Below are 8,656 nucleotides of genomic sequence, written 5' to 3' on the forward strand. Positions count from 1 at the left end.
CTGCCTTTGGATTTGGGTCGTGTTCCTTGAGTTGGGCCCTTCTTTGGGCTTTCCTGTCGATTTGGCCGAGCTCTTTGAGAAGAGGTCAGTAATGGGCCAACTTTCCAAGAGGTTGGTCATGGGCCAACCTTCTAGGAGGTCGGGTAGTCTGACCTGAAGAGGTCGGCCGGCTTGTCGCTAAACATCACGGGTCTGACAGCTTGACCCAGGGTATGAACAGTGCCCCTGCTTGAGTTCGATCTTTCCGTGAGATTGTGCTTTTCAGAGCTTCGATCTCTTTGGAAGTCGTGCTCAAGCATCTGTCTGGCTTGTTTCTTCATTGCTTTGCAATCTTTTGTAGATTTTAGAGCTTTGGTACTTCACAGTCCGTCCTCTTTTGAGTGGTAGTGTGGGTTTTCTACCCTTGCCTTCTGGATCACGCCTTGCTTTTGTATTGACAACCCTCTGCTTTGGCGAAATTATCCTTGCGGCTTGATATCCGGGCTTTTAGTGACTTGTCCAATGACTTTTTAGTGTTCTTTATATAGAACCTTTTTTAGTCTCGGATGACGTTCGTAGCCCTGTTTTGAGATTGTGCCTTCTTTGAGTGGAGTTGTATCCCTTTTAGCTAAGCACATTTGAGCCTTAAGTTGTTTCCCAACCTTTTGGCTTGTTCTTTTTTGAGATCGTACTTGCGCCTCTTCTTAGCTGACGTCGACCTGTCCGACTTTGCCCCTGCTTGAATTTGGATCTTTCCGTGAGATCGTGCTTTCGGAGCTTCGATCTCTTTGAGGAAGTCGTGCTCAAGCATCCTGACTTTGGTCGATCTTGAGTAGTTTTTCCTTTGTGCCAGTCTGGTATTGCCTTTTTTAGTTTGTTGAGAGGTATTTTCAGCTTTCTTCCGACTTGTTTGTCTTCACTGTTCGGGCTTTTTAGTCATAATCCAAGAACTTTTTAGGTATAGTTTGTTTGGACGACTTTTTAGCTCCGTCTTTGAGGCCGTGCTTTTCACTTTTTAAGTAGTGTCTTTTTTCAAGACTTCGTACCTTTCAGCGAAGCATTCCTGGCCTTCCTTTGGCCGTTTATGAGATGTCTTTGTCCCCTTTGTGGATCTTTGTAGAGTGTCGGTACTTTGTTGTCCGACCTCTTTTGATCACTTCTGGTTTTGTCCACTTTCTGTTTGGTCGAGGTGGTCCTTGGGGCTAACTTGTCCGACGACTTTTTAGTGTTCTCGTAGAACACTTTTTAGTCATTCTAAACAATTTTGATAGCCTTGTCGTGGAGCCGTGGCTTTTTGGGTGGAGCTATGTCCGTTTTATCGCACGTTTTTCGTTGGTCCGACTTCTTCTTGTCGGTCCAAGCTGTAGCTTTCGTTGGTCCGACTTCTTCTCGTCGGTCCAATCTGTAGCTTTTGCTGGTCCGACTTCTTCTCATCGGTCCAATCTGTAGCTTTTGTTGGTCTGACTTCTTCTCGTCGGTCCAATCTGTCGCTTTAATTGGCTCGGGCTGACTTCTTCATGTCGGGCCCTTCTAAGTTATTTTTGTAATCCTCTTTCTTGGACCTTTGTTCAGGTCTCTTTTAGGGATTACTTTTATAACTTTTTGTTTTGGGGGGCCGACTTCTTTACGTCGTCCTTTACTAAGTTGTTTTGTAATCCTCTTTCTTGGACCATTGTCGGGTCTCTTTCAGGGATTACTTTTATAACTTGTTTTTTGTAGGAGACTGACTTCGTCATGTCGATCTCTTCTAAGTTATTTTGTAATCCTCTTTCTTGGACCTTTGTCAGATCTCTTTCAGGGATCACTTTTCATAACTTTTACGCTTTGTAGGCGACCGACTTCGTCATGCCGATCTCTTCTAAGTTATTTTTGTAATCCTCTTTCTTGGACCTTTGTCAGGTCTCTTTTAGGGATTACTTTTATAACTTGTTTGTAGGAGATCGACTTCTTTCCGTCGTCCTCTTTCTAAGTTATTTTTGTAGTCCTCTTTTTTGGACCTTTGTCAGGTCTCTTTCAGGGACTACTTTTATAACTTTTCATTTTGGGCTGACTTTGTCATGTCGGGCCCTTCTAAGTTAAAGTAATCCTTTTTAATAGGGTTGGCCAGACCTCTTTCCAAGGTTTACTTATAACTTGGGTTGACTTGGTCCGACTTCTTAACGTCGGCCAGTCTTTAAGTTATTATTTTAGCAATCCGTAAGACCTCGTCAGGTTCTTTTTTAGATCACTTTCGATAACTTCTTACATTATTCTGTGTTCATCTTTGCCGATTTGTAGAAAGTGGTTGTCATCTCTAGATCGTCCTTTGGGTGAATCGCGTTTTCACCTTTATCGGACGGTTGTCTTTATCATGATCGTGCAGTGAAATTGTTTTTCACTTTATGCCGATCTGTTGCTTTATAATCGGACGATGAATGCGTCTTGATATAGCAGTGAATTTTGTTTTCACTTTGTCGACCTTTTTCGAAATCGAACGATGAATTCGGTTTTCATCGTGGTCGGGTGGTGAAGTTGGTTTTCACCTTGCCGACTTGTCGCTTTGTAATCGAACGATGAATTTGGTTTTCATCTTGCCGACTTTGTCGTGATCGGGTGGTGAATTTGGTTTTCACCTTGCCGATCTGCCGTAATCGGGCGTCTTGGCAGGAAACTTTTTAGGGAATCTGCAATCTTTTAAACAATAAAATGAGGATAAGAGTGTGTACATGTTAGTACTTACCTTTCTAAGTCGGGCAATCTTTTTTGGATCTCGGCCTGGCACCCTTTTTAGATTGCAGGCATGCCATGACCTTGGTAGCTCTTGCCCCTCGAGGTTGGACACTTTGTAGCAACCTTTCCCCAGTTCTTCTGAACAACTTGGTATGGTCCTTTCCAGTTAGCTGCTAGCTTCCCCTCTCCCAGTCGACTTGTTCTGATATCATTTCGGATTTAGGATGAGGTCGTTACTAGCAAAGCTTCACTGTACTACCTTCTGATTGTATCTTGAGGCCATTCGACGTTTTAACATCTCTTCCTTGATCCGAGCTCTTTCTCGGATTTCTGGAAGTAGGTCGAGCTCTTCCCTTTGAAGTTGGGAGTGGGCCGCTTCACTGTAGTGGATCATTCTGGGCGATCCTTCTTTGACCTCCACTGGGATCATTGCCTCCATTCTGTAAGCTAATCGGAAAGGTGATTCCTTCGTGGCGGAGTGTGGAGTTGTCCGATATGCCCATAGGACTTGTGGGAGCTCTTCAGCCCAAGCTCCCTTTGCGTCCTGTAGTCTCCGTTTTATCCTAGCTAGTATGACTTTGTTGGCAGCTTCTGCTTGTCCATTGGCTTGTGGATGTTCTACGGATGTGAATTGGTACTTTATTTTTGAGTCAGCCACTAACTTCTTGAAACCTGTGTCTGTGAATTGAGTGCCATTATTTGTGGTGATGGAGTAATGAACCCCAAACCTTGTAACAATGTTGCTGTACAAGAATTTCCGACTTCTTTGAGTAGTGGCATTAGCTAGCGGCTCTGCCTCAATCCATTTTGTGAAGTAATCCAAATTGACTTGTCCCGATCCTTGGGGGAATAGTCCGAGGAGGTCGAGTCCCCACTTTGTGAATGGCCAAGGTGATGTTACACTGATGAGCTCCTCTGGTGGGACAATGTGGAAGTTGGCATGCTTTTTGATGTAAAGCTTTGACTTTGTATTTGGGTTTTTGCTCTGTTGTTGCCTCCAAAGGGTGCCCCTGGACCTTCGTGTGAGTCCTGGGGTTTCCCTTTTACTGCTGTATCTGACACCTGATGTTTTGCTATTATTGTCCGAGTTGTTTCCTTATTTCCTGAGTTGTTTGGTAGTAACCCCATAGTTGACCTATGTCTTTGAGGTGTATACTAAGATCCCAGATGGCATGTCTGATTAGCTGGATTTCATAGTTTTAATGCGTGTTACTGTGGCTGACCCTGAGTACATCCCTTATACCGCCTTCGAGATTGACTCGTTGTGGTCTTGCAATGTAGCCTGGATGAGGCTTCTGTTATTGCCCCCTGGTTTGGTATTGGCTAGTTTTAAAAATGCATCAGCTCGGGCATTCTGCTCCTGAGGTATGTGTCGGACTTCATTTTCCCCGATTTGTCTGAGCTGTTTTCTGTTTTTGTCCAGGGTCCCCCGAATTATCCGAGATGTTCTCTGGTTTTGTCCAGGGTCCCCCGAATTATCCGAGCTGTCCTCTGTAGGATTATTCCAGCTAAGTTTATTTTCCGTAGGATGTCTTTTATGGGTTGGTTGGTCCGAACTCTGATAGTGTGAGCTTGAAAGTATGGGTGCAGTCGTTGAGAGGTGAGTACGAGGGCGTAGGCGAACTTTTTCTATCTTTTGATAGTTTAGTTCGGCCCCTTGTAGAGCTTTGCTGATGAAGTAGATGGGTTGTTGCCCACTTTCGTCTTCTCTGACTAGTGCTGAGGCTATTGACCGACTTTCCACTGCGAGGTATAATACGAGTTCTTCACTTTCCCATGGTCTGGAAAGAATGGGTGGTTGCCCCCAAGAATTTTGAAATCTCGGAAGGCTTGTTCGCACTCCGTTGTCCTTTTCAACTCGTCCGACTTCTTTGGTGTGAGGTGGACGTTCAACTCGTCCGACCTCTTTGGTGTGAGGTGGACGTTCAACTCGTCCGACCTCTTTGGTGTGAGGTAGACCTTCAACTTGTCCGACCTCTTTGTTGTGAGGTGGACCTTCAACTTGTCCGACCTCTTTGGTGTGAGGTAGACCTTCAACTTGTCCGACCTCTTTGGTGTGAGGTGGACCTTCAACTTGTCCGACCTCTTTGGTGTGAGGTGGACCTTCAACTCGTCCGACCTCTTTGGTCTGAGGGGGACCTTCATCTCGTCCGACCTCTTTGGTGTGAGGTGGACCTTCAACTCGCCCGACCTCTTTGTTGTGAGGTGGACCTTCAACTCGTCCGACCTCTTTGTTGTGAGGTGGATCTTCAACTCGTCCGACCTCTTTGTTGTGAGGTGGACCTTCAACTCGTCCGACCTCTTTGTTTTGAGGTGGACCTTCAACTCGTCCGACCTCTTTGTTGTGAGGTGGATCTTCAACTCGTCCGACCTCTTTCTCCTTTTTGCTTTTGATTGGGCAAGGTGGTGAGATCTTCTCAGTGTTGCGTATTTCTCATTAAACATCCACAAGAGATAGGTTTCTCAGTGGGTTGGTCTTATTTCTTTCTGGACTCTTTATCCTTGTCCTGTGTTAGGAGAATTCGGTTTCTGAGCTCTCTCCTAGCCGAGAGTTCTCCTCTATGTTGATGTATTTTTTCGTCCTTTCTTGAACCTCGTTTTAGAGATGTTGGGTACTTCTTGGATATTGAGTGGCTGAAAGATCCTTCTCTTAGGCCATTGATGAGTCCTATGATGGCTGCTTCTGTTGGAAGACTTTGTGTGTCAAGGCATGCTTTGTCGAATCTTTTCATGTAGCTACGGAGATTTTTCCGATCTCCTTGCTTGATTCCTAGCAAGCTTGGAGCGTGTTTGGCCTTATCTTTTTGGATGGAGAATAACGGATTGCATCTGGGGCCTTCGTGAGATACATCCTTGGTGAAGGGGTCTTGATCTTTGTGGGGGCTGTCTTCGTGACCGGATCGAGTTGTTTTGGCTTTGAGATCTGCTTCGAGTTTTAGGAGCTTGTCCTTTAACTCACAGCGTCGCCTAACTTCCCTTTGTAGGTTTTTCTCAGCCTCTCATTGATGTAGGACTTCTTTTTCAAGTTGTTTTAAACGGTCTTGAAGCGCCTCCATGGCTTCCGCGTTTGGAGAATTCTTCTCGTTGTTAAGTTGAGGAGTATCCTTAGGTGTAGTGTCCGCGTTTTTTGTGCGGTGTTCTATCCTCTAGATCTGAGTCGTGGTCGTTGTCCTATTCATTCGCCATGGTGATGGGATGACTTCCAGGTTCCCCGACAACGGCGCCAATGTTCCGAGGGTTACCTGAAACTATAGGTCGATCTCAGACGAGATCTTCTGCACTGGTCGGAGCTGTTGTGTCTGACTTGTTGATGGTGGCCGGAGCCGCCGCGTCCGACTTGTTGATGGTGGCCGGAGCCGCCACGTCCGACTTGTTGGACTGGCTGCACTGCTGATCCTTGGTCACCGGAGGGTGGGGGTACCTGCAAGAGACTCCGATGCTTAAGTTAGCATGGATATTAAACAGGTTTTTAGTAGAATCAGAGTATGAGTTATACCTGGGTGCTCCAATGTATTTATAGTGTTGAGATGTGACCTTCGTTAGATAAGATAAGTTAGTTATCTCATCTTATCTTTATCTTTAGAGTTGAGGTCAGTGTATCTTCATTGGAACCGCCCTTATCTCTATAGGCTTAGGCCGCCTTAGGATTTGGGTCGTGTTCCTCTATTTGGGCCTTTTTCTGGGCTCTCTTGTTGATTTGGCCGAGCTCTCTGAGAAGAGGTCGGATAGTCTGACCTGAAGAGGTCGGTCGCTTTATCTCCAATCATCCCAGGTCGGATAACTCGACCCAGGGTATGAACATATATGTCTCTCAAGAGTTTGCGAGGGTCAATTTCATCGTCCTTCGTCATCGTCATCTCGTTTCCTCTTTCCTTGATCGTTTGATCTCTCGGCTAGTACCTATCTAGTCGATTTTTCTTAACCAACTTTTCTATGACATTCTTTAAATCATAACAATCATTAGTAGAATGCCCATACAGTTTGTGGTACTCGCAGTATTCTGTCCGACTTTCTGCTTTTTTATTTTCGATAGGGCGAGGAGGTGAAACCTTTTTAGTGTGGCATATCTACCTGTAGATATCTACAAAAGAAACTCTAAGTGGGTGTAGTTATGGTATCTTCGAGACTTTTCTGAGTTGTACTCTTCCTTTTTTTTAGCTTCCTTCTCTTTGTCCCGAGTTTGGTAGGACAGGTTGGGCTTCGGGGGAGGTTCTCTAAGTCAGAAATTTCCTCCATGTAAATGTACTTTTCTACCCGCTCTTGTACTTCGTACAAGGAAGTCGGGTATCATTTGGATATGGATTGGGAGAACGACCATTCTTTAAGGTCATTAACCAACCCTATTATTACTATTTCAGTAGGTAAGTTTTGTGTTACCAAGTAGGCTTTGTTGATTCTCTCCATATAGTCTCGGAGTGTCTCTCCGACTTCTTGTTTGATCCATAGCAGACTTGGAGTATGCTTCACTTTGTCTTTCTGGATTGAAAATCTGATAAGGAACTTCTTTTCCAGGTCATCAAAGCATGTCACCAACCTGGGTGGTAAGTTGTCAAACCATTTCATTGCAGCTTTAGTCAAAGTTGACGGGATGGCTTTACAACGAGTTGCATCAAAGGCATCAGCTAGGTACATCCGACTTTTGAAATTGCTGAGATGATGCCTCGGATTGATCGTTCCGTCATAGAGATCCATGTCGAGAGTTTTGAAGTTTCAGAGAACTCGAACTCGCATGATCTCTTCAACAAATGGATCTTCACCTCCAAGAGGGCTTTCTTCCCGATCTGTCCAATTACTCCATGTTCGGAGGTTGGCTTCTAACCTCAAGAGCTTTTTCTCCAACTCTTTTTGTCGTCGTATTTCTTTTTGTAATTCTCGTTTTACTTTTTGTTGTCGTTCGCCTCCAACTCGAGCTGTTCTAATCGTCTACGGTGGCCGCGAACTAACTCTAGTATCTCCGTCGGGCATCTTCAGGCAGGTGGACCTTCGAATGAATCTGCCATGGATGAGGGTTTCCTGACGTTCCTTCCCCGTGGGGGGTATTTGTTCTCTCTCGAGGTGGAGGTAATGCTAGCGTCATGTTTTAATGGTGGGGATCTGGTTTCGACTCAAACGCTGTATGACCGTCTTTATACTGGTTGTTTGCCATACGCGAATGTAGACTTTCAGGTTCTCCGGCAACGACACCAATGTCCCGAAGGTTACCTGAAATGGTGATTTGGGTCTGAACGTGAGGTCCAAGCTCCTTCTAAGGCAGCGTCTGATTTGTTATGGTGCCGAGGTGCCGCCGTCCAAGTTCCTCGTGAGGAGGTAGGGGTACCTACAAGAGACTCTAATACTTAAGTTAGCAAAAGCTTTTAGCAGATTTTTAGTAGATTGAGACTTGACTATACTTGAGGGGTGTTGGTGTATTTATATTAGAGTAGATAACCACCTTTTGAAATAGTTCTACCTTTGTTGGTGAATAGCCGTTCTCTTTCTCTTAAAAATTTGTTGAGATCTACCTTTTAGATGAGGTAGAGATAATATGAGATATTTAGGGAGACAGTTACTTATTTAAATAAGTAACGCTAGACCTCCCTTGTTGCGTCCGACTTCTTATAAAGTCGGACAAATAAAAAAGACCACCTTTTTTAGGTGGACTTTTATCCTTATTAGACTTGGTTTCATGTTTTTGGAGCAGGATATGAACAAAAATTATATAGTAACTAAGAATTCGAATTTCGAAGTTAGTGGGTCGAGAAAGTAAGAAAAACTGGAAAGTATGCCGTTAAAGTATTGGGGGTTCCTTTTGTACACTATGTTTGGTTTGATAGAAAATGAGTGAAAAGAAAATGGATGAAAAGAAAATGGATGGAAAATGATATTTTCTTTTGTTTGGTTATCAAAGAAAATGGGAAGGAAAAAAAATTTTAGTATGAATTCCACTAAAAAAATTTTTTTTCCATCACAAGTAAAAAAAAAAAAAAAC

This window comes from Arachis ipaensis, chromosome B06, assembly GCF_000816755.2.
Source record: "Arachis ipaensis cultivar K30076 chromosome B06, Araip1.1, whole genome shotgun sequence".
Taxonomy (NCBI): Eukaryota; Viridiplantae; Streptophyta; class Magnoliopsida; order Fabales; family Fabaceae; genus Arachis; species Arachis ipaensis.